Source organism: Bubalus bubalis, chromosome 2 (assembly GCF_019923935.1).
Source record: "Bubalus bubalis isolate 160015118507 breed Murrah chromosome 2, NDDB_SH_1, whole genome shotgun sequence".
Lineage (NCBI taxonomy): Eukaryota > Metazoa > Chordata > Mammalia > Artiodactyla > Bovidae > Bubalus > Bubalus bubalis.
Window position 1 is genome coordinate 44,898,866 of NC_059158.1, and position 23,645 is coordinate 44,922,510.

The window sequence follows — 23,645 nt, forward strand, 5'->3', positions numbered from 1 at the left end:
TAGTCATAACATTTATCATTTGACGCCAGGGCTGACCCTCCATCTCCTGTCAATTTTCATCCCCTCTATCTTTCTAAAAGAGCCTTGGTTTTATCTAGAGTGCCAAACTAAAATTCTTTGCTTCCCCAGACTATCTCGTAGTTACAGGGACCTTGTGACCTTGCAGAGTTCCATGACATGTAAGCAGAGAGTTGCTGTGGAAGCTTCTGTTTTCCTGGCACAAATCCAGCCCCTTCCTACCTCTCCTTTCCTTCTTCTCCTTGTCTGGAATTCAGATGTGACACCCAGAGGTGCAGCAGTTATATTCCAAGAAAGTGGTGACAGAATGAAGACAAGTGAAAATCAGAAAAGGCTGTTTAGCCTGCGTACCAGCCTCGGCCTGCCTCAGACTTCTTGCTACATCGGGCAAACTTAGTACTTTTAAGCAGTGGTTTCTGAATTTCTGTAATTTGTGAAGGTGAAAGTGAAAGTCGCTTAGTTGTGTCCGACTCTTTGTGACCCCATGGACTGTACAGTCTATGGAATTCTCCAGGCCAGAACACTGGAGTGGGTAGCTTTTCCCTTCGCCAGGGGATCTTCCCAACCAAATGATTGAACCCAGGTATCCCGCACTGCAGGCGGATTCTTTACCATTTGTAGCTAAATGTATTTCTAAATGCTATGGTGTACTGCTGTCTTGTTTCTCCTATTGATTTTTAAAAATTATTTACTTATTTATTTTTGCCTGCACTGGGTCTTCGCTGCTGCACGTGGGCTTCTCTAGCCGCAGTGAGTGGGGACTACCCCAGCTGTGGTGTGCAGGCTTCTCATTGCAGGGACTTCTCTTGTTGCCGAGCACAGACTCTAGAGTGTGGGCTCAGGAGTTGTGGCATATATCCTTGGTTGCTCCACGGCATGTGGAATCTTTCTGGGGCAGGGATAGAACCTGTGTTTTCTTCATTGCCAGGTAGATTCTGAACCACTGGACCACCAGGGAAGTCCTAATTTTTATATCAAATTTATTGACTCTCAGTTCAGTTCAGTTCAGTTGGCTCAGTTGTGTCCAACTCTTTGTGACCCCATGGACTGCAGCACACCAGGCCTCCCTGTCCATCGCCAACTCCTGGAGCTTGCTCAAACCCATGTCCAGTGAGTTGGCCATGCCATCCAACCATCTCAACCTCTGTTGTTCCCTTCTTCTCCTGCCTTCAATCTTGCCCAGCATCTTTTCCAATGAGTCAGTTCTTCACATCAGGTGACCAGTACTGGAGTTTCAGCTTCAACATCAGTCCTTCCAATGAACATTCAGGACTGAATTTCTTTAGGATTGACTGGTTGGATCTCCTTTCTGTCCAAGAGACTTCTCCAGAGTCTTCTCCAGCATCACAATTCAAAAGGATCAATTTTTCAACACTCAGCCTTCATTATGGTTCAATTCTCACATCCATGCATGATTACTGGAAAGACCGTAGCTTTGACTATATGGACCTTTGTCAGCAAACTATTGTCTTTGCTTTTTAATATGCTGTCTAGATTGGTCACAGATTTTCTTCCAAGGATCAGGTGACTTTTAATTTCATGGCTGCAGTCACCATCTGCAGTGATTTTGGAGCCCAACAAAATTTGTCACTGTTTCCATTTTTTCCCCATCTATTTGCCATGAAGTGATGGGACCGGATGCCATGATCTTAATTTTTTGAATGTTGAGTTTTATGCCAGCTTTTTCACTCTCCTCTTTCACTTCCATCAAGAGGCTCTTTAGTTCTTCACTTTCTTCCATAAGGGTGGTGTCATCTGCATATCTGAGGTTATTGATATTTCTCCTGGCAATCTTGATTCCAGCTTGTGCTTCATCCAGCCCAGCATTTCACATGATGTACTCTGCATATAAATTAAATAAACAGGATGATAATGTTACGAAGCTCAAAAGTCAGTAAACAGGCCAGGTTGGTGGGAAGAAAATTTGCTTTATTTCAGATGCTAGCGACTGGGGCGGGTGGGGTGGTGGTGTTGGCAGATATCTGTCTGAAGGCCGACCCCTCTGACAAGCAAGAAGTGAGAGGTTTTATAGACAAAGTTGGAGGTGGGTTACGTGTAGAAACAGTATAGTCATCTTCAATTTGATCATCAGTGGTCTAACTAATATCACCTTGATTGTTTTAGGTACAGTTAATCTTCAGTTCCAGGGTGCACTTGTTCCATTTCTTTGCGGCCAGTTCTTGGAATTGTGGTACCTCAAGTCCTGGGTACAGTCTGGTCATCATGCAGTTAACTTCTCCACTTGGTGTTTTGGTATTTATAAGACAGCCTATAGGATATGGCTCAGAATATTATCCACAGCCCTTGAGAAAGAACTAAAGGTCCTTGACTGTGTTTAATGACTACCTTATTATTATTTAGTCTCCTTAGACTGTTTTCTTTTATTTCAGTATTTCTTATTTCTCCGATTAAACTTAGTCTTTGACTACTGAAGTTTCCCACAGGCAAAAGGCAGGCAGAAGACATGGTCGGGGGTGAGGATTATAGAGCCCTGCTCTGCTTCTATCCCTCCTTTTCTTTGATATTCCTCAGTCTTGAGGAGGGACAGGTGCAGAACAAGAAAGGCAGCAAATGTGCATAGTACCTGCACAAACATTTGAAAACTACTAGACATATTACAATGAGGATAATAATCAAAACGTACTTTGTACTATTTTTTGTCTTAATGATTAAAGCAGATGTACAATGTATGTTTAATACATTGTTCAGTAGGCCACAAACAGGCTGTTTGGGTTAGCCTAAAGTTTAAATTAAATCGTATATAGGCCAGAATGATTTTCTCATATCTCAATATGTGAAAATTTCTTTAATCATTTTTTTTCTTTTGAGTTGTAACTCTTTCCATAGAGAGCATTGCTAATCATTTTTTTTTTTTATTGTCAGAGTGATTCATTTGTCTGCTCTGGATCCATCCATGTTGCTCAGTGCTAGGCCTCCTTTTTATTTATATGTTTGTCTCGTGTCCACGTTGGGGGAAAACTAATCAGATATCAGAGGTATGTTAAAAGGAAAAAGTTTTAGAGGCCATATATTTTATCATTTATATCCAATTGTCACACAAAATTGTACACGTGCTTTAAGTAATATACTTAAAGCCACCAATATCACGAGCAGCTATAGTTGGTGACGACTTTACTGGACAATTTTTCCATCCTGAACACTGGGGTCAAAAGTATGATTAGAAACAAAACAATTACTTTTTATTAGAAGCTGTTTTTTTACTAAATCAGATCAATATTTCAGGAGAACTTGGTTTTCTTTAACAGAGAGAAAAACCAACTTTAGTCTTGCATCAGTTTACTGTTAATAAAATTCATTTACCTAATTAAATTTAGTCTAATCTTAATTCTGACAACATACACAATTGTTTCTTTCTAATTTCTCTTTTACAAATCTTTTGTCACTTTCTAGATCCAAAGAAATTTTTCTTTTATTTCTTTATCCAGAAACAATTGAAGGACAAAATTATTATCATCACTTTTTTTCAACATAAATATCTCCATTTTTTAATATCTTCTCTTTGTTGACAATGTATATCTTACTTGTTTTACTTACCAAAATATTTTGTTTATCATTTTTATATATCACAATTTTTAACCTTTGGAAGTTTTAACAGAGCCAAGTGATTGAAATGTTATACCAGAATTTTTTGATTTACAAACTTAAGAACATACTTTATAACCTCAAAAATGCACACATTTTTTTACAGCATAGTTTTTCTTCATTGGTAAAACACATATGTTTAATAAACCCAAACATCTTTAGTTTCCCTCTTAGGAATACAAAATTAGGTAATCAGTTTATGGAGTACAGGCAGAATAGTCAAATTTATATTCAATTTTAAAGCCTTTTTCCTTTGCATAGTTAACCCAAGGCTGAAGATCCAGGCAAAGTGAACTGTGTTTGTATTTCAAGGACATGATAAACGTCAACCTCAAACATTTTTTCGGGCATATTTTTGTTTTTTTCAGGGTCTGAAAAAAAGTGTTTTATCAAGTTTAGCTTTCCCTGACTGTATACATAAAAATGACCAGTTTTTTAAATTTCAAGACTTTCTTCTTGATCAATCTTCTCCAGAGTCTGAAGAATACTGTAGCCATATATTGTCCAAAAAAAGTTATCTTTTTTTTTAGTCATAAATTTACAGCTAAAATTTTCCCTAATGAATTGAAGCTGAATTTCCCATAAGGCAACAGGAACACCAATCACACAAATAGAATCTACACTCACACACCAGATGACTGATCCGTCATAAACCCTCTCTGAGGGTGACCAGGGTGGAGTCTCAAACAAACCTTTCCCCAAAACAAGCGGTCCTCAACGGTAGACGTCAGAAGCAATTGGCAAAATGCCCGAATGACACTTGTTGCTCACAAACGATCCTCAACGTCAGACACACGTCTGAACCAACTGGCAAAATGCCCTAGTGCTCACAAACAGTCCTCAACAGAACCAATTGGCAGGCACTCCCAAATGGGACGTTTGCCCGTGTGCACACTGGTGGACTTAGCCAGTCTTGGAGCTCATCAGCTCATCCCAAATGCAAGTTTCCATTCCACCAAGAAAAGCGGCAAGTTGGCAGCCAGTGCTGAGCAGGGGAGACGCAGGGAGGATCCTCAAAACAAAGGGTTTTGGCAGCTGCTAGGAATGTCCCCCAGTCCGCTACTCAGGGCTGGCTAGCCACCGGCAGCAGGCTAAGACACTGTCAGAGCCATTGCGCCCCCTAGAAGACCCAGGAGAGCCAGCCATAGCCAGCAGTAGCCAGACCCACGTTTGGCACCAAAATCTGTTACTGAAAGGTATGTGGGGCGGGGGAGCTGTCCGGCTGCTCGCTGTTCAAAAGCCAGGAAACAGGCCAGGTTGGTGGAAAGAAAAGTTTGCTCTATTTCAGATGCCGGCAACTGCGAGGGGTGGGGGTGTGGTGGACATCTGTCTAAAGTCCAACTCCCTCCGTGACAAGCAAGGGGTAAGAGCTTTTATAGACAGAGTTGGGGGGGGGGGGGGGTTACGTGCAGAAACAGCATAGTCATCTCTAAAAGTCATCTTCAAATTGGTCATCAGGTCTGACTAACATCATCTTGGTTGATTTATGCAGTTAATCTTTAGTTCTGAGGTGCACTTGTTCCCATTTCTTTGCGGCCAATTCTTGGAATTGTGGCAGCTCAAGTCCTGGGTACAGTCTGGTTATCATTTAGTTAACTTTTCCATCTGTTTGGTATCTATAAGACAGCTTACAGGATATGGCTCAGAATATTATCCACAGCCCTTGAGAAAGAACTAAAGGTCCTTGACTATGTTTAATGACTACATTATTATTATTTAGTCTCTTAAGACTGTTTTCTTTTGTTTCAATATTTCTCACTTCTCTGATTAAACTCATTCTTCGATTAAAGTTTTCCACAGGCAAAAGGCAGCCAATAGACATGGTGGAGTAGTAGACAGTAAGGATCATAGAGTCCTGCTCTGTTGCAACAATATACAGCCTTGACATACTCTATTCCCAATTTGGAACCAGTCCGTAATTCCATGTCCGGTCCTGACTGTTGCTTCCTGACCTGCACACAGGTTTCTCAGGAGGCAGGTCAGGTGGTCTGGTTTCCCATCTCTTTCAGAATTTTCCATTGTTTGTCATGATCCACACAGTCAAAGGCTTTGGCACAGTCAGTAAGGCAGAAGTAGATGTTTTTCTGGAACTCTCTTGCTTTTTCTGTGATCCAAAGGATGCTGGCAATTTGATTTCTGGATCCTCTGCCTTTTCTCAGACCAGCTTGAACATCTGGAAGTTCACAGTTCATGTACTGTTGAAGCCTGGCTTGGAGAATTTGAGCATTACTTTGCTAGTGTGTGAGATGAGTGCAATTGTGTGGTAGTTTGAACATTCTTTGGCATTGCCTTTCTTTGGAACTGGAATGACCTTTTCCAGTCCTGTGGCCACTGCTGAGTTTTCCAAATTTGCTGGCATATTGAGTGTAGCACTTTCCCAGCATCATCTTTTAAGATTTGAAACAGCTTAGCTGGAATTCCATCACCTCCACTAGCTTTGTTCGTAGTGATGCTTTCTAAGGCCCACTTGACTTCACACTCCAGGATGTCTGGCTCTAGGTGACGTACCATACCATCATGGTTATCTGGTCATTCATATCTTTCTTGTATAGGTCTTTTGTGTATTCTTGCCACTTCTTCTTAATATCTTCTGCTTCTGTTAGGTTCATATCACTTCTGTCCTTTATTGTTCCCATCTTTGCATGAAATGTTCCCTTGGTATCTCTAATTTTCTTGAAGAGGTCTCTAGTCTTTCCCATTCTGTTGTTTTCCTCTATTTCTTTGCACTGATCACTGAGGAAGGCTTTCTTATCTCTCCTTGCTATTCTTTGGAACTCTGCATTCAAATGGCTATATCTTTCCTTTTCTGCTTTGTCTTTAGCTTCTCTTCTTTTCTCAGCTATTAGTAAGGCCTCCTCAGACAACCATTTTGCCTTTTTGCTTTTCTTTTTCTTGGGGATGGTCTTGATCACTGCCTCCTGTACAATGTCACTAACCTCCATCCAGAGTTCATCAGGCACTCTGTCTATCAGATCTAGTCCCTTAAATCTATTTCTCACTTCCACTGTATAATCATAAAGGATTTGATTTAGGTCATACCTGAATGATCAGTGGTTTTCCCTACTTTCTTCAATTTAAGTCTGAATTTGGCAATAAGGAATTCATGATCTGAGCCACAGTCAGCTCCAGGCTTTTGCTGACTGTAAGAGCTTTGCCATCTTTAGCTGCAAAGAATATAATCAATCTGATTTCGGTGTTGACCATCTGGTGATGTCCATGTGTAAAATCTTCTCCTGTGTTGTTGGAAGATGGTGTTTGCTATGACCAGTGGGTTCTCTTGGCAAAATTCTGTTAGCTTTTGCCTTGCTTCATTTTGTACTCCAAGGCCAAACTTGCCTGTTACTCCAGGTGTTTCTTGACTTTTGTATTCCAGTCCCCTATGATGAAAAGGACATCTTTTTTGGGTGTTAGTTCTATAAGGTCTTGTAGGTTTTCATAGAATAGTCTACATTCATGCATAGAGGCATGATAATTATAACTCTGTAATATGCCCATATCCATTATTGCTTAGCTTACTAAGTAGAAACACCTTTAATTTGTGTCAGTTTTCAAGGTTCTTTTAAACTACAAAGAGGAAGTACTACACAATGCTTTTCTCATCAGTAGCTTTTGTGGAATTCCTTGTCTTACGCAAGTGTTTACTCAGGTAAAATGAGGCCCCTCTTCTCCTAATATAAATTGCTATCAAACAAATCACTGTAGAAGTTGAGACAAAAGGTTTAGAATGATTTTGGAAAAATACTTTTTCTAAATAACTTTAGAATATTTAAAAAATTTTGACAGACTAATTTGTTTCCTTCATTCTTTTCTCTTCTTAGGCAATATTTACAACAAAGCTTAGTTAATAATTGGTCAGTTCAGTATTCAGCTCAGGTCAAATCAATGCATTATAATTCAATCCATGCCATTTGACTCTTTTTCAGATTAGCAGATTCTTTTCTCTAAATGTTCTGTTCTTGCATTACAGATTCTCTTCCTTCCTCCATCTCTTGGACATGTGGAACATTTATTTTAAGGTTCCTTTCAAATGTCCTGTTGTGTAAAGTTAATAGAGCCAAACCTTCTATCTGTGTGGCTGCCAACTCTCCCTGGCTGTTCATTTCCTGTGACCATATCTTCAGAGGTAATCATGACCTCTCTTTGGGTCCTATTTGATCTCAGGGCTGTAGAAGAATCTTCACAGATTGATCTCTTGTTGCCTTAGCTGTAATTCTGCTGCTGGCTGAATATTTGTGCCCCCATGAAATTCATAAACTGAAACCCTGATTTCCAATATGATGGTATTTGGTGGTGGAGCTTTTCTTTGGAAAGTGTAGGTCATGAGGGGGGTGTTCTCATGAATGGAATTAGTGTCCTTATAAAAAAGACCCCATCATGTGAGGTTACAGCAAGAAGACAGCTGTCTGTGAACCAGGAAGGCGTTCTCACCAGACACTGAAGATGTTGGTGCTTTGATCTTGGACTTCCCAGAACAGAGAAATACATTTCTGTTGTTCATAAGATACCCAGTCTATGATAGTCTGCTCTAGCTGTCTGAACAGATTATGGCAGGCTCCATGGTGTTCACTGTTTCAGTATAATTTTTTCCCTTTGTCTCTTGGTTTGAGGCTTTCATACTGTGGGGAGAGCAGTTCAGAGCACCTAGTCGGTACTTCTGTAGTGGTTCAGACTGGGAATTGACTGTTCCACCCATGGGCTGGGGTGGGCTGCTCTTTCCATCCCATACTCGGGGGCTGGTGGGCAATTTCATTTTTTAAAAAATTGAGTTTATTATCAGTATTGAAACTTCAGATGATTTTATTTGAAAAAGGACTTCTAACAACTCTGAAAATAAAAAACCTACACACTTGGCCCAGGGTGCTAGGTGACAACCATTCCCAGGAGAGGAGAAGCAGCTCCCTTTCCAGTATGCAGAAATCTCTCTACTCTCTTTTTGACTCCAGACACCAAAGCCTTCCTTTGTCACTGACCACCCCGTGTCCGGGTGTGTTCTCCTTATGGCTGACTTAAGAAGAAAGTCAGCTGTGTCTTGCAACTCTGTCTCTATCAGTACAGTGGTCCCCCATATAGAAACCTTCAGGTTGCAAACTTTCAAAGATGCGTTCACAGTGTTTGCCATCACTGTCTCTAAGTGAAATCGCAGAGCGCCCTCCGTCTCCTGCGGCTGGCCATCCTTCGGCTGCACCACCTCCCGTGTCCTCTCCCTCCTCCAGGCTGGAACTCGTCTTCTCTGATCACTGGATCCTAACCCCTGTATGCCAGCTACTGTTCTGTGCTACTGTCCTTTTCTAGGTTCTGCACTTAAAAATGTTTTCTTCACTTTTGTTTTTGATGTGTTATTTATGTGAAAAGTATTATAAACCTGTTACAGTACAGTACTATATAGCCAACTGTGTCAGTTTGGTACCTAGGCTAACTTTGTTGGACTTACCAACCTATTGGATTTACAAAGTGCCCTCAGAATGGAACTCATTCATAGGTAAGGGACTGACTGTAGTTGGAAACCAGAGGTAGATGAATATGACAGCAGGATTAGCAAGAAATAAGAGAGAATAATGATGAGTGGAAATAAAGAATACCATATGCACTTAATTTTCAGAGAAAATGTGGCTTTTTCAAAACAATACCACCTGGCTAGTTAACTCATTTTGGTGATCATCTTGGCTCCTGTGGATGCTTGAGTTTTTCTGCCTCAGGCAAGTTGGGCCCTAAGTCAGAGGAGTTCTTGAGGTTTTGAGTAATTTAGAATCTATCTGAGCCTCAGTTTCATCATCTGAGAAACCAGAACAATAAAACTGCCTCATGTAGAAAAGAAAACCAACTGAAATTGGGGAGGAAAGCATTATGTGAACCATTAAGTGTTACTAAAGTGTATCATTTATATGTAGGGTTAAACTTTCCCTTCCTTAATTTTCCATTTTATAAGGAAATTCTTTTTTAACATTTTCAAATTGATGAGAATTCTTTGTGCATGCGTGCTCAGTCATGTCCAACTCTTTGCGACCCCATGGACTTTAACCTCCTAGGCTCCTCTGTCTATGGGATTCTCTAGGCAAGAATACTGGAGTGGATTGCCAGTTCCTCCTCCAGGGAATCTTCACCCAGGGATCAAACCTGTGTCTCCTGCCTAAAAGTTCTTTGAGAGCATGAACCAAATAAATAAACCCCTCTACCCAGATCCCATTCCTGTGGTAATTCCCCCCATGTAGGAAAGCTAGACTTCAAAAATAGCCCTAGTCATATTTTTGTGTAGTCCCCTCCATTTGGGTCCCTGTAGTAGCTTATTTTGATATATAGGATATGGGAGAAGTGACACTGTGATTTCTGAGCCCAGGTCATGAGAAACCCTGGAGCTGATGCTTGTGTTTCCTGGAACACTTGGCCTAAGCAACAGTGAAGGAAGCCTGACCCTTGTGATCCTGCCACTTTGTGAGGAAGCCCAGTCAGGCACGTGCAAGGGCTTCTGGAGGAAGAGAGATGCTCAGCCAGGCCCTAGCTGGCCCAGCTCAGGCACAGACATTTGAGGGAAGAAATATTCCTCTGACTGCAAGTCCCTGAGACATCCCAAATGAGAATCTGCCTGAGGACTTGAATCAGCATACTGTAAGAAATAATACTAAGTTCTTAAACCATTAAATCTTGGGAGTAGTCTGTTAGGTAATAATAAGTAACATGAATACTACATTAATCTACAAATTTAATGAGATCCAAATAAAGACACCAACAAGATATCAGAGCTAAACAAGCTGATTCCAAGATTCACATGGAGGAAATCAGTTAGCAAGAATAACCAGGGAAATTCTGAAAAAGACAAAACAAGATAAAACAATGAGGAAGGAGGGTAGAGTGAAGGTGGTGAGCACTTATAACTTTTTTGAAAATATAATAATTAAAACAATTTGATACTGGAAACTCCTGGAGATAGGAACTCTAGGGCAATGATGGGAGACAGAAACTCTAGAACATATGTAGAATTTAGTATATAATAACAATGATATTTCAAATCAAGAGAGAAAAGGCAATTATTTAATCAATGGTGTTTGTAAAGCTAAATGGTCATCTTGAAAAAGGTGAAGTTATATCCATACGTTACATCATACACCCAAATAAATTCCAGATAAATTAGACATTTAAACATAAAGAAAAAAACACAGTCTATTAAAACACCAAAATATTCCATGGGAGAATCACCTTTGAGTGGAAAGATCAAAAGCCATACAATAAAATTCAACTACATTAAAAAAACAAAACAAAACCAAACCCTGTACAGCAAATGCTACTATAAAGAAAGACAAATAATAATAATCTAGGAGAAAATGTTTGCAAGACATTCCCCAGTTAAAGGCTAAATTTTAATATGTAAGATGCATCTTCAAAATAATGCATAAACAAACAGGAAAATGAACAAAAAATGAATGCACAAAAAAGGAAATAAATGGCTCATAGACCCATGAAAATACGCCCAGCCTCATAATGAGAGCAATGCAAATTAGATATACCTAGAGAAACCATTTTTCCTTATCAGATCGGCTGAGCTCCAAAAGTTTAATAGTACACCGTTTTGGCAAGGTTGTGAGAAAATAGGCCCTTGGAGTTTAAATTGGAGTTTAAAGGGGAACAACTTCTATGTCACTGGGTGAATATTGCAAATCTATAAACATTGCAAATGTATATGTCCTTTGACCCAGCAACTCTACTTTTAAGACTTTTTTCCTGTAGATTTACTTCTGTGGAATAACATATCTTAAAGGTTTATCATAGCCCAAAATGGGAAGTAACCTAAATGTTTGTCCTTAGGAAAGTGTTTCAATAATAGAATATTCTGCAGCATAGTAAAAATAGGGAAAGTCTTGAACAGGGAACAATCCATGTTGTGTGTGTGTGTCAACTGCAGGGTATGCAACATTGTGTATACAGTGTTTTATAGAACTTGTCAGAGGAGGAAAGCTATGTATACACATGTCTTTACATGCATAGGAGTTAAATATTTCAATACACACACACAGAAGTTGATATCATTGGGTGCCTTTGGATAGAGAAATTAAGTGCCTGGAGGTCACAGCTAGGAGAGAAACATCACTTTTGTACTTTTTGAATGTACTGCATTTTATAAAATTAAGCGAATAGTATGGATCTAAAGATTTAAATAACATAAATTTCAAGAACAACAAACTGTGATGATAGAGGTCAGAATTGCTCTACCTCCATAGGGAGATATTTACTGGGGAGGGGTGATGGGCATCATTACAGAGGCCAGCAGGGATGTCCTATGTCTTCTGTCTTGAATTGGATGGTGGTTCTGTTGCAGTCAGGGGGACCCCCTTCCAGGGCCCGAGAGTGGGCTCTTGTCTAACGCTTTAAAATGAATTGTCCCAGGAGACACATGTACTGAAGAAATAAAAGACTTTATTGGGAAGGAAATGGCAGAGCAGCAGGTTCAGTGCACCCAGGAGCACTGTTCTGCCATGTGGCTCACAGTCTTGGGTTTTATGGTGATGGAGTTAGTTTCTGGGTTGTCTCTGTCCATTCAGTCTGACTTAGGTTTCCTCCTGGTGGCGCGCACATCACTCTGCCAAGATAGAATCCACCCCGGAGGATTTTAGAGGGTTGGTAGTTTTATAAAACTGTTAGGAAAACCACTGACCGAAACCTCCCACCCTGGCCAGAAACCAAACAATTTGCATGAATTATCTTAGAACAGAATATCATGTCCTAGTAAGGAGCATGAAACTAACAAGTCACCACCAACCAGGAGAATTCAGGAAAGGTCAAAAGGAGACAGGAGACACCAGTCCACATGTACTACCAACCCCCTGGAATCCTCCTGATTGGATTCCATCTTGGCTGAGTGGTGCATGTGCCAGCAGGAGGGAACACATATATATGGGCTTTCCTTGTAGCTCAGCTGGTGAAGAATCTGCCTGCAATGCAGGAGACCCCAGTTTGATTCCTGGCTTGGGAAGATCTGCTGGAGAAGGGTTAGGCTGAAGGAGGAAACAGACAGAACAGGCTCCATCTTGAAAGCAGAACTCAATCTTAGGCGGAACTGTGGACTTTGATCTATATGCCCAGTATCTATGGATACGACATACCAACTGGAAAACCAGGCCCCCGGAAGGAAGAGCCTCAGTGCTCGTACCTAGACTCTCCGTCGCCTGAAAGAATACCCTAATTATCTAACCAAATAGAATCATATATTCTATTATGCTTATTGGGGTATGACCACAGGCCTGTTGATAATTGTCTACTGTTAACTACCTAGGCTTAAGGCATATGAATCACTGGTTAACTTTGATCGTATCTTTCTTTTCGTTTGTTCAGACTGCTGCTGCTGCTGCTAAGTCACTTCAGTTGTGTCCGACTCTGTGCTACCCCATAGACGGCTCCCCTGTCCCTGGGATTCTCCAGGCAAGAACACTGGAGTGGGTTGCCATTTCCTTCTCCAATGCTTGAAAGTGAAGTCACTCAGTCGTGTCCAACTCTTAGTGACCCCATTGCCTGCAGCCTACCAGGCTCCTCTGTCTATGGGATTTTCCAGGCAAGAGTACTGGAGTGGGTTGTTCAGATTAGTTTCAGGCAATTTGGGGAGGTGAGTTTGGGCACGTACACTTAGGGTATATAAGGTTTTCACAGAAACTGGTTGGGGTCCTTGGCTAAGAGGAGACTTTGTCTTGGGCCCGCCAGTGTAATAAACTGCACTCCACTATGTGCATTGTCCTTCTGAGTGAGTTTGTTTCCCGGAACACATGGCTACAACAAGGCTACCCACTCCAGTATTCTTGCACTTCCCTGGTGACTCAACTGGTAAAGAATCTGCCTGCAATGTGGGAGACCTGGGTTTGCTCCCTGGGTTGGGAAGATCCCTTGGAGAAGGGAATAGCTACCCACTGCAGTATTCTGGCCTGGAGAATTCCATAGACTGTATATCCATAGGGTCGCAAAGAGTCGGACACGACTGAGTGACTTTCACTTTACTACACTTCATATATTTGTGCACTTTACAGTAAATTATACCTCAGTACATTTTAAAAAATGAATAATTAGAATAATGGGAAAGGAAATGAACACATACAATTAAACTGAACATTCTGTAGAATCCTTGTTCACTCTAGTCTTGTCTTAGTTCAGTCACATAATTTCTGCTCACTTGACTTTTAGTTTTGTAGAGTTTCATATGAGTATATATATGTGTGTGTGTGTGTGTGTGTGTGTATACACAAAGAAGCAGTGATGCAAAGGGAAGTTGTGGCCAATCTGTAGTGTTATTTCTGTTAAAAATAACTTCTGTTGACCTTACTTGAGTGGCTGGTTATTCCATTTTCCTATAATCATGCTGTGTTGGTAAGTGACTCATGATTACTTATTTGTTCAGGTGTAAATAGACCAAGTCACACATACTTTTAAGAATTTGATATTGAACTTGGCTTCCACATAGAATGAGTTGCTAAACATTAGCTTGGTACAACTTTGAGTAATTTGCAATGAGTCAGCAAAAGCTTAACTGGGAGAGTGTGAACCAATGACAAATGCCTTTTGAAAGGCAACTTTGATCTGGACCAGATTACTGCCTGCTTCCATTCTGCAATGTCTGTCTTTGCTTTTGGTGTAACAAATACATTTTCCTGCATTGAATATGTTTTCCTAGCAACAGTGGTGAGGTGTGGCAAGGCAACACATTTGGAACAATGTGTGTGTCCTAATGGAATAGGATCTGGCACCAGTGACAAAAGAGTCTGAAGGTGCTGAGTCACTGTGATTAGGTGATTTTCAGTGACAAGGATGTGGAGATCTTGACGCAAGTGCATTTCCTTTTGTGGAGTGAGTCTGGAGGCACTGTCACATGATCACCTTTCATCCACTAAAGCTCACTTTCCCGGTGCTTCTCCCTCTTACATAATAAAACAGCAACCCCCATCCCTTTGTTCCTGGGGGGAAACAATTTAGCCTTGCTGCCTTCAAGCCTCTGGACTAGATGCCCCTAGGAACCTAGGACTGATGCTCAGGATCAAACCCAGACAGAGAGAGCAGACTGGTAGTTGCCAAGGGGGAGAGGGCATGGGGCAGGGAAGGACTGGGAGTTTGGGATGAGCAGATACAAAAATACATCCTATTTTAAATAGGGTGGATAAACAACAAGGTCCTACGGTATAACACAGGGAACTATATTCAATATCTTGCGATAAACCATAATGGAAAAGAATGTATAGTATAACTGAGTCACTTTGCTGTACAGTAGAAATTAACACAACTTGTAAATCAACTATACTTCAATAAAGTTAAAAAAAACACAGATTTTGGGTTACTGAGCAAAGGTGTATGTGTGTGTGTGTGTGTGTGTTGTGTGTGTTGTGCATTTGTATGTATCTGTGTGTTCTTAACCTCAATAGTAGGTGGTTCAGAAGCTTACTCAATACTGAACACAGTAGAAAGTATTTCAAGTTACTTTAGAGAGAAAATTATGAAAAAATAATCTCTAGGAGCCAGACAACTTTCTGGAAATCCCTCGTGATAACATCAAGGTCCACCCAGCAAGGTGGTTATTTGTGGCAGAAGCGTGGTGACAAAGAGGCTGGAAGGATCAACAGAGACCATCTTTCTTGGAGTGGTGTTAGTACTCATCCTGCAGGAGGCAATGCTAAGATCACCGAAAAACATCCTGAGTGATGGGTATCCTTTCAGGATAAAAGAGGGGCTCGGGAAGCCCTTGTGTTGTGACCCTGCCTTTGGTGGCAACTATTGAACTGGACTGTCCTTACCTGCCTGGTCTTTGAACAGGGAACTCCTTAGTGAAGTGGCCATACTGAATTCATCTGTGGACCCCTAATGTCTACAGCAAATGTCCTGTTGAATTAATGAATACATCCATCTATCCTCTACTTTTTATCAAAGCTCTGAGATATGATGAAGAAAACTAGAGTCTCTACTTGGGTTTTGGATCCTTCTGTATTCTACACTCACACGATCCTACACATCAGTGTTAACTATGCCTGCCACAATTACTCCTATTGCTAAGTTGGCCTTCAGTCTTCACATGTACAAATTTAACTGACTTTGGTAATTTTCTCTCATCACATTCCCTGGTTCCTCCCTTTTCATTGTAGGCATATCCAGGTGGCCTTTGCGTAACAGTATGAACTGTGGTGTTGGAGAAGACTCTTGAGAGGCCCTTGGACTGCAAGGAGATCTGAAACCAGTCAATCCTAAAGGAAATCAATCCTGAGTATTCATTGGAAGGACTGACGCTGAAGCTGAAACTCCAGTACTTTGGCCACCTGATGTGAAGCTAACTCATTAGAAAAGACCCTGATGCTGGGAAACATTGAAGGCAGGAGGAGAAGGGGATGACAGAGGATGAGATGGTTGGATGGCATCACTGACTTAATGGGCATGAGTGTGAGCAAGCTCCGGGAGATGGTGAAGGACAGGGAAGTCTGGTGTGCTGTAGTGCATGAGGTTGCAAAGAGTCGGACATGACTGAGTGACTGAACAACAACATGAGGTTTTATTTGTATGATCCCCTCTATTTTCTGCACAAATGTTTGTTTCTCAGGTTTTCTGTTTCTTCTTCACATTTTTCTAATGACTGAGGTCATGAAAGAGGACCTTGAGAGCTGATTTCATATCTAGGGCTCTGGTTAGACACAGCCTCAGGGAACTGTGGCTGGTTTATAGTCTCTTCTTACTTAAAAAATAAAAATCCCTTCCTTGACCTCACTTCAGTGTCCAGTTGCCATGTCATTTTCCACAAGTGTTTTGACCCAATGTCTATGAAGAAATTGACGTTTCCACCCTCTTCTCCTCTCTGCCCATGACTTATCAGAACACACTGCTTTCTCTAAAGCCTGGTGTTTTTCTTCTGTCCTTGATCCAGTGAGCTGTTTTCATAGCCCTCCTTGATGCTTACTTAATCGGTTTAACATTGGTAAAATGACAAACAAAACCAAACCCAAAGTGTTCCCTCTTTCGAGATGGTCTCCCCATTCTGACATCCGTAACCCCGAGTCCCTGTGCACTTCGTGAACCTACCTGGTGATTTTTCAAGGTCGTTCTCGCGCTTAGCATCCTTCTGCTTTCCAGGTGAGCCCACCACCCTCCTCCCTCTGCAGGGCCACGTGTGTGTGGTCCGCTCTCAGCTCCGTGTTTTTATCTCACTCAAGACACCCTTAACTCCACAGTCCCTTGGTTTTCTAAATCTGTTTTTAAAAACTTGTATTTCTGTATGTATTTTTGGCTATGCCGAGTCCTCGTTGCTGAGCGGACTTTTCCCTAGTTATGGCGAGTGGAGGCTACTCTCTGGTTATATTCCGCGGCTTCTCATTGCAGTGGATTCTCTCGGAGCACAGGCTCTGGGTCATTCGGCTTCAGTAGTGGCGCTGGGCTCAGGAGCTGCAGCTCTGGGCTCGAGAGCACAGGCTCAATAGCTTCGGTGCTTAGGCTTCATTGTTCTGCAACATGTGGGATCTTCCCAGACCCGCGGGTGGATTCTTTACTACTGAGCCACCAGCGAAGCCTATTCTAAACCTATTCTAAAACCTCCTTCTCTTCAAGGAGAAACTTGTCTCCTTATACTTTCCCTACTCTGATGGCTCCCTCAGGGTTTGTGTGAACCCTTTTTTCTTTGTATTAACATAATACTAATTTATCAACACATGTATATTTTTGGATAAATATTCATTAGCTTTTGTTTTTTCATAAATGCATATTGCTCCCTAAGACCCTTTTTTCTATTTGTGTTTTTTTCCCCAAAATGCATCGTACCATCTCCCAAACAGTGGACACTAGCAAAATGTTGGTTAAAGTGGATAATAATTAAAAGTGTAATATTTACTCCTGTCAGCGGAGTAAATATTTAACTTAATATGAGTCCGAGCCTGTTTGTCTGGACACTGCCACTTCCTGCTTGTGGGAAACTTGTCTGTTGCTGACTTCTTGCTTCTCTGGTCTTCTTTTCCTACCACGCTCAGATGTAGAGCACGGTGTGTATGACGTTGACCAGGACATTGTTCCTAAGGATTTTGTTACCCAGGTCATATGCCAATGTATCATAAAAACCAAGCACTCGCTCACCAGGCTGGATACTTATGAGAGAGATGATGAGGTTATCTGGGAGAGATGAAACCTCCAGAAGTGTCTAACGCCAGATGGCTGGAGTTGAAGTTCAGGTTTTGCTGTATTCTAGCTGTGTGGTTTAGGCCAAGTGGCTTCATTTGTCTGTGCCTCAGTTTCTTCTGCTATAAAATGGGGGTGATGATAATTGTACGGATCCTCCAGCGTTGTTACGAGGGTTCAGTGGCAGTGTGTGCACCGCACTAAGCCCTCTATAAGTGCCAGCTGCTACTGCCACAACTGTCGTTTAAGTTTGCCTTGAATCTTTATATGTGTATGTGGATTCAGATGCTACACATAAAGATTCATGAAAATGAGTTGTTAGGTTCATTCATCCTTAAGAAATAGATTCTGGAAGGCCAGGATAGCACCCACCAAGGTTTACTGCAAAGGCAATGCCAACTCCAGAAAGGGTGGAGAAGAGTGAAAACTCCTTCCTATTCTACCAGCTCTGCACTCTTGAACACTGTTGATGTGAAGACCAAGAAAGGCAGAAAGACCGGTCCAAATTAAAGGGACTCCTAAATGTGATTCATGATCCGTTCTTGTTCCCGGAATGCTCTGAAGGACATTACTGGGGAAACTGGAAGATTTGGAATACAAGCTGAATGATTGGTAATGATTGTTGTATCAGTGTCAGATGTCTAAGTTTGATAAATGTAATGTGATTATGTAAAAGAATGTTCTTATTCTTGTAGTGTGTGTGCGCACATGTGTATGTATGTGTAAGTGTGTGGACATGTGGGGACAGAGAAAAAAGAGAGTCAGATGAGGGGAGAGAGACTGGGAAAGTGAAGGTGGCAAAACACTAGCGTTTGATGAATCTGAGTTATATAGGCTTTTGGTCTAATTTTTGCAACTTTTCCATAAATTTGAAATTAATCCAAAATAAAAAGTGAAAAAATTTGTCCTATGATTTGGAGACCCAGTTTTCCAATTTGAAAAATGGATTAATTTTACTTTATGGTCTTTGGGAATGATGGTAATATTTTATGAGTTGCAAACTGGGAAATCTCTAAGTTTTAAATGTTTTAAAAATCTTGTAGGGACTTCCCTGGTAGTCCAGTGGCTGGGGCTCCATGCTTCCAACACAGGAGGTTTTGGCTGCCTCTCACACCTCTTTTTCATGCTCTTGACTTGAAAACAGGCTGGTTATCCTGTAATATATTGCTTGATTATTGATTTGACTGATTGCTTCCTGGTGGTGATCTTTGAAATTGTCCTTAATTCCTTGTATTTCCTGAACGTTAGAAGTTAGAACTAAAGCCTTAACTAGATTCTGTTTAGCTTTTTTTTTAAATTTATTTTTAACTGGAAGATAATTGCTTTCCAATACTGCGTTGGCCTTTTTTTTTTTTTAATTGGAAGATAATTGCTTTCCAATATTGCGTTGGTTCCTGCTATACAATAACACACATCAGCCCTGAGTACCGGTATGGCCCGTCCCTCCTGAACCTCCCCCTCATCCCACTCCTCTAGGCTGTCACAGAGCACACAGCTGAGCTCCCTGCGCCCATACAGCAACTTCCCACTGGCTCTCTATTTCACACGGGCAGGAATACTTGACAAGTGGTGCATGTACTTCATCATCATAAGATACCTGATCTTTGGCCTTCACACTTAGAGCAACACTAACATTGATCACTGGCTTTAGGTGATGGCAGCTTGATGGCTTTGTAAAGTTCCCCGTCAACTGTCTTCTAATCCTTTTATCATCATTGTTTATTATTGCATGAAGCAGTTGCTTCATGAGAATCAAAAATGTATGTTTCTAATTAGATCATTTCCATTTTTATGGTTGGAATTATTAATTTTTTAAAAGAATTTTTTAATCGCTGGTTGGGGAACTAACATCCCACATGCTGTGCAGTGCAACCGAAAAAGAAAAATAAAAGCAAGCAAATAAAAAGTTAAAAAAAATTCAATTTGAAAATAAATAAAAATCCTGTAAAGATGACATTAAGGCACATTAACAGATACACTCAGTCAAAGATGACTGAGCGACTAACACACACATCATGGTTGAAACTTCCAATTCATCCAAAGTTCTCAACATAAAAACTAAATGTTCTTAAAAATGTATAAATTCTTAGTATAAAAATACTCCAAAGTAAAAAGGCAAAGTCATGGGTTTTTTTTTTAGTTCTGAAATATTCATATTCATAGAATAAAAATCTGTAAGTACATTTTATCATCTTTGATGTATAGTTTCTTTTTCTGTGCCATATTCAGCTATTAAGTTGTTATCAAGATAAGCTTTTATGATACAAAGTTAATTTTAAAATCAAATTACCAATAGCAGGGAATGTTAAAAACATGACAAATGGGCTACCAGTTTAAAATACATGTTCTCATGCAACACATAAAATTATTATACAGCCAGCATCTCACCCAGACACTGAAAAAATGATGAATCCACAGAACCGTGACACTGGAAAGGAAGTGGAAGCAGCAGTCGGAATCTGGGAGGAAACACCATTAAGTGAAAATCTTATGGAGCCTGACTGACAGTCCCGGGCAAGAGCAGGCACAGCTTTGCCCCCTGACATGGAAAATCTTGCTGGTGGTTGAGAGAGCCTTCTGCCTACTTCCTGCTTCAGGAACCCATGATCTTTATCAGCCAGAGCACAAGGCAGCCATTCTGCTGCTGTGAAGGTTAAAAAATAAAAGGGACAACAGTGTAATTTACAAAAGGAAGAAAGAAGAAGGAAGAAGAAGAAAAATAAAATTGCCATTTTATTAACATTAGTGTCATTCAAAGCAAAAATAATTTCCCAGAAAAGCAAGGGTCATTTCATATTGATAAATGATATAATCCACAATGAAGATGTAAAGTTTGTGAACCTTTATAAAATAAGACAGACAGGCTTAAAATAGAAAAGGAAAAAAAATTTATGGAAAATCAAGGAGAAACTGGCAGAAATATGAATTGTGGTAAGAGGCATTGACATGTCTTTCTCAAGATTTGGAGACTGAAGAATAAAATAAGATTCAATCAGTAGGTTGATATTGAACGATGTATCTTACAAGTAAGGGTTACCCTATGCCTTTGACTGTAGACAGACTGGCTTCACAGCCTCCAGTTCAGCTGCCAGATCCTGGACCAAAGTCCTCCCTCCGCCCCTGCTCCCCACTGGGCTCCCCATCTGGGCAGTGTTTGTTGACCGAACAGCAAGGCACCTGTGCCTCGTGCCCTCAGGCCCCCACCACCCCACCCTCCTTCCCTGCTGAACCCTGATGCTTGGCAGCTCTAGCGAACTGCTCGTGTTCTTTGCTGAAAGGGCTGTGATGAAATTTCGCTTCCTTCTGCTTGTTTAAAATTAAAATTAGCTATTTTCTTAGGAAAATGGTTATATACTAGGTCACAAACAGAATTTTGCTACATAATAAAAATGAGAAAATGCAGAAGCCACATTGATAGGGTCATAGCTAACATATACTATAAGTTCAAACAAAACTCTTCAATCCATGACTTATGTAACAATTTCCAAAAGGAAGTCTTAGAACATTTGTGTTTTGGAAACTTCAGTTTATAATCTGCAGAAGGATATTCATTACAACCATGTTTGTAACAACAAAATGTTGGCAAAACCCAAATGTTTGTCAGTAGGGAACCTGGGACATCTGTCAATGGAGAATTATGCAGCTGTAACTGACGAGTGTGTATAAGTTTGTTACTATCTCATCTCCATATATTCTGCAGGATGCATTATTATCTGAAAAAAGCAAGATGGAGAAGATATATATATAATATGCTACCATTCACTCAAAAAAATGTGGCAAGAATATGAATATCTCTTTGCTTATATTTAAGTCACAGCAAGAAAATAAGAGCATAATAAAAAAACTGAAAAAATATAAAAAATTGGTTACCTGCCCTGGGAACAGGGTGGAGGAAACATGAATAAAAATCTTACTTTTTTGATTATACCTTGTTTTGTAGATTGGACTTTGAAACCATGTGACCATTTTTTGTGATTATGAAATCAAATTAAATTTAGAAATAATTCCTAAAAACAGCAAAATAAAGATTACTGTGTTAAGTTACTGACTTAACTATACAGAGAGGATTATTTCAAGTGACTTAAAAAAGCCCAGTAATTTAATATATAAACCTAGTGGGATATGGAGAAGGCAATGGCACCCCACTCCAGTACTCTTGCCTGGAAAATCCCATGGATGGAGGAGCCTGGAAGGCTGCAGTCCATGGGGTCGCTAAGAGTCGGACACGACTGAGCAACTTCACTATCACTTTTCACTTTCATGCATTGGAGAAGGAAATGGCAACCCACTCCAGTGTTCTTGCCTGGAAAATCCCAGGGACGGGGGAGCCTGGTGGACTGCCGTCTATGGGGTCGCACAGAGTCGGACATGACTGAAGTGACTTAGCAGCAGCAGCAGCAGTGGGATATATTCTGAGGATAAAAAGAATTGCAAACAGCTTTAAGCCGCTTTCAATTATCATGCTGTTTGTAATAATGTTAGCATTGCTGTTTTGAAACTATGGTATATAGTACAAGATATGGCAAATAAGTAATTATGTTTATATTAATAAAAATCAAGGGGTTAGCATGAGAAAAATATATGAAATCAAAGAATAGCTAACCAAATAACCCTAAACTTGAACTGAAAACATCAGTATGATCTCAGAATGTATTGCTCTTAAAAAACAAAAAGAAAAACAAACAAACAAACAAAAAAACCCTTATTCCTACCTCTGGCCGCCAAAAAAGCCTAGAAATAATGACTGTCTTAGTAGTGATGTGAACCGATAGAACTTGGACTGTGTTTCCTATTACTATTTTCCACTAAAAGGAACCTGAATTCTTGAAGAAATAGCTAATTTCAAGACTGGGGCAGGAAAAATTCAAGAAGGTCCTGGGACATATTGTCATATGATAAAAGCAAAAATTTTTCAATGACCATAAAAATAATGACAAAAAGAACTCAGAAGTCAATCTGAATGGATTTTCAACCGCCAAAAATGGGAGCATTTGGACTATGGATTGAAACTCAGGCTTTCCTAGGTGGCGCTAGTGGTAAAGAACTCGCCTGCGGATGCAGGAGACTAAGTTACGCAGGTTTGATCCCTGAGTCCAGAAGATCCCCCAGAGAAGGGTACGGCAACCCACTCCAGTGTTCTGTCCTAGAGAATCCCTTGGACAGAGGAGCCTGGCTGGCCACAGACCATGGGGTCGCAAAGAGTCGGACATGACTGAAGCGACTTAGCTTGCAGGTATGTTTAAATCTATGAGTTCATAAAAAATAAAGAACTCCTGATCACCTATAGTGGATTCCGAGAACTGGCAAATAAAAGGAAAGAATCAAGGGTTTATCTTATGTTTCTTATACCTTGGGGTAATCAAATAGTCGACAAGAAAAAGTTTCTGTATTATAGAAGCATTTCTGCTAATAAGTGAATGAAGAGTGGAGAAGGCAATGGCACCCCATTCCAGTACTCTTGCCTGGAAAATCCCATGGACGGAGGAGCCTGGTAGGCTGCAGCCATGAGGTCGCTAAGAGTCGGACACAACTGAGCAACTTCACTTTGACTTTTCACATTCATGCATTGGAGAAGGAAATGGCAACCCACTCCAGTATTCTTGCCTGGAGAATCCCAGGGACAGGGGAGCCTGGTAGGCTGCCGTCTATGGGGTCGCACAGAGTCGGACATGACTGAGGCGACTTAGCAGCACAGTGAGGGAATATTTGCATGCTCTAATGAAATAATGAACTTGGACAAAAATTCCTAACACTACACAAAGAAAGACAACTGGGCATTACATATCTGCTAACGAAAAGTCCTGTCATTATCACCAGTGATGTCTTCTAGCTAAAATATCCAGTCCGTTATTAAGTCTGTGTCCAACTACCCATCGGAGAATGAGAACAGGGAGTGCAGGGGACAGCCAACAGGT

At 40.7% G+C, this 23,645-nt stretch overlaps 1 long non-coding RNA gene across 1 annotated transcript in view; it reads left to right on the forward strand.

Moving 5' to 3' along the window:
• The first annotated feature begins 16,202 nt into the window (after window positions 1-16,202).
• LOC112578412 overlaps window positions 16,203-23,645 on the forward strand; it is a 78,342-nt gene continuing 70,899 nt past the window's right edge. The window contains exon 1 of the long non-coding RNA XR_003102662.2: window positions 16,203-16,698. This is a non-coding gene — a long non-coding RNA (uncharacterized LOC112578412). The remainder of the gene's footprint in view (window positions 16,699-23,645) is intronic.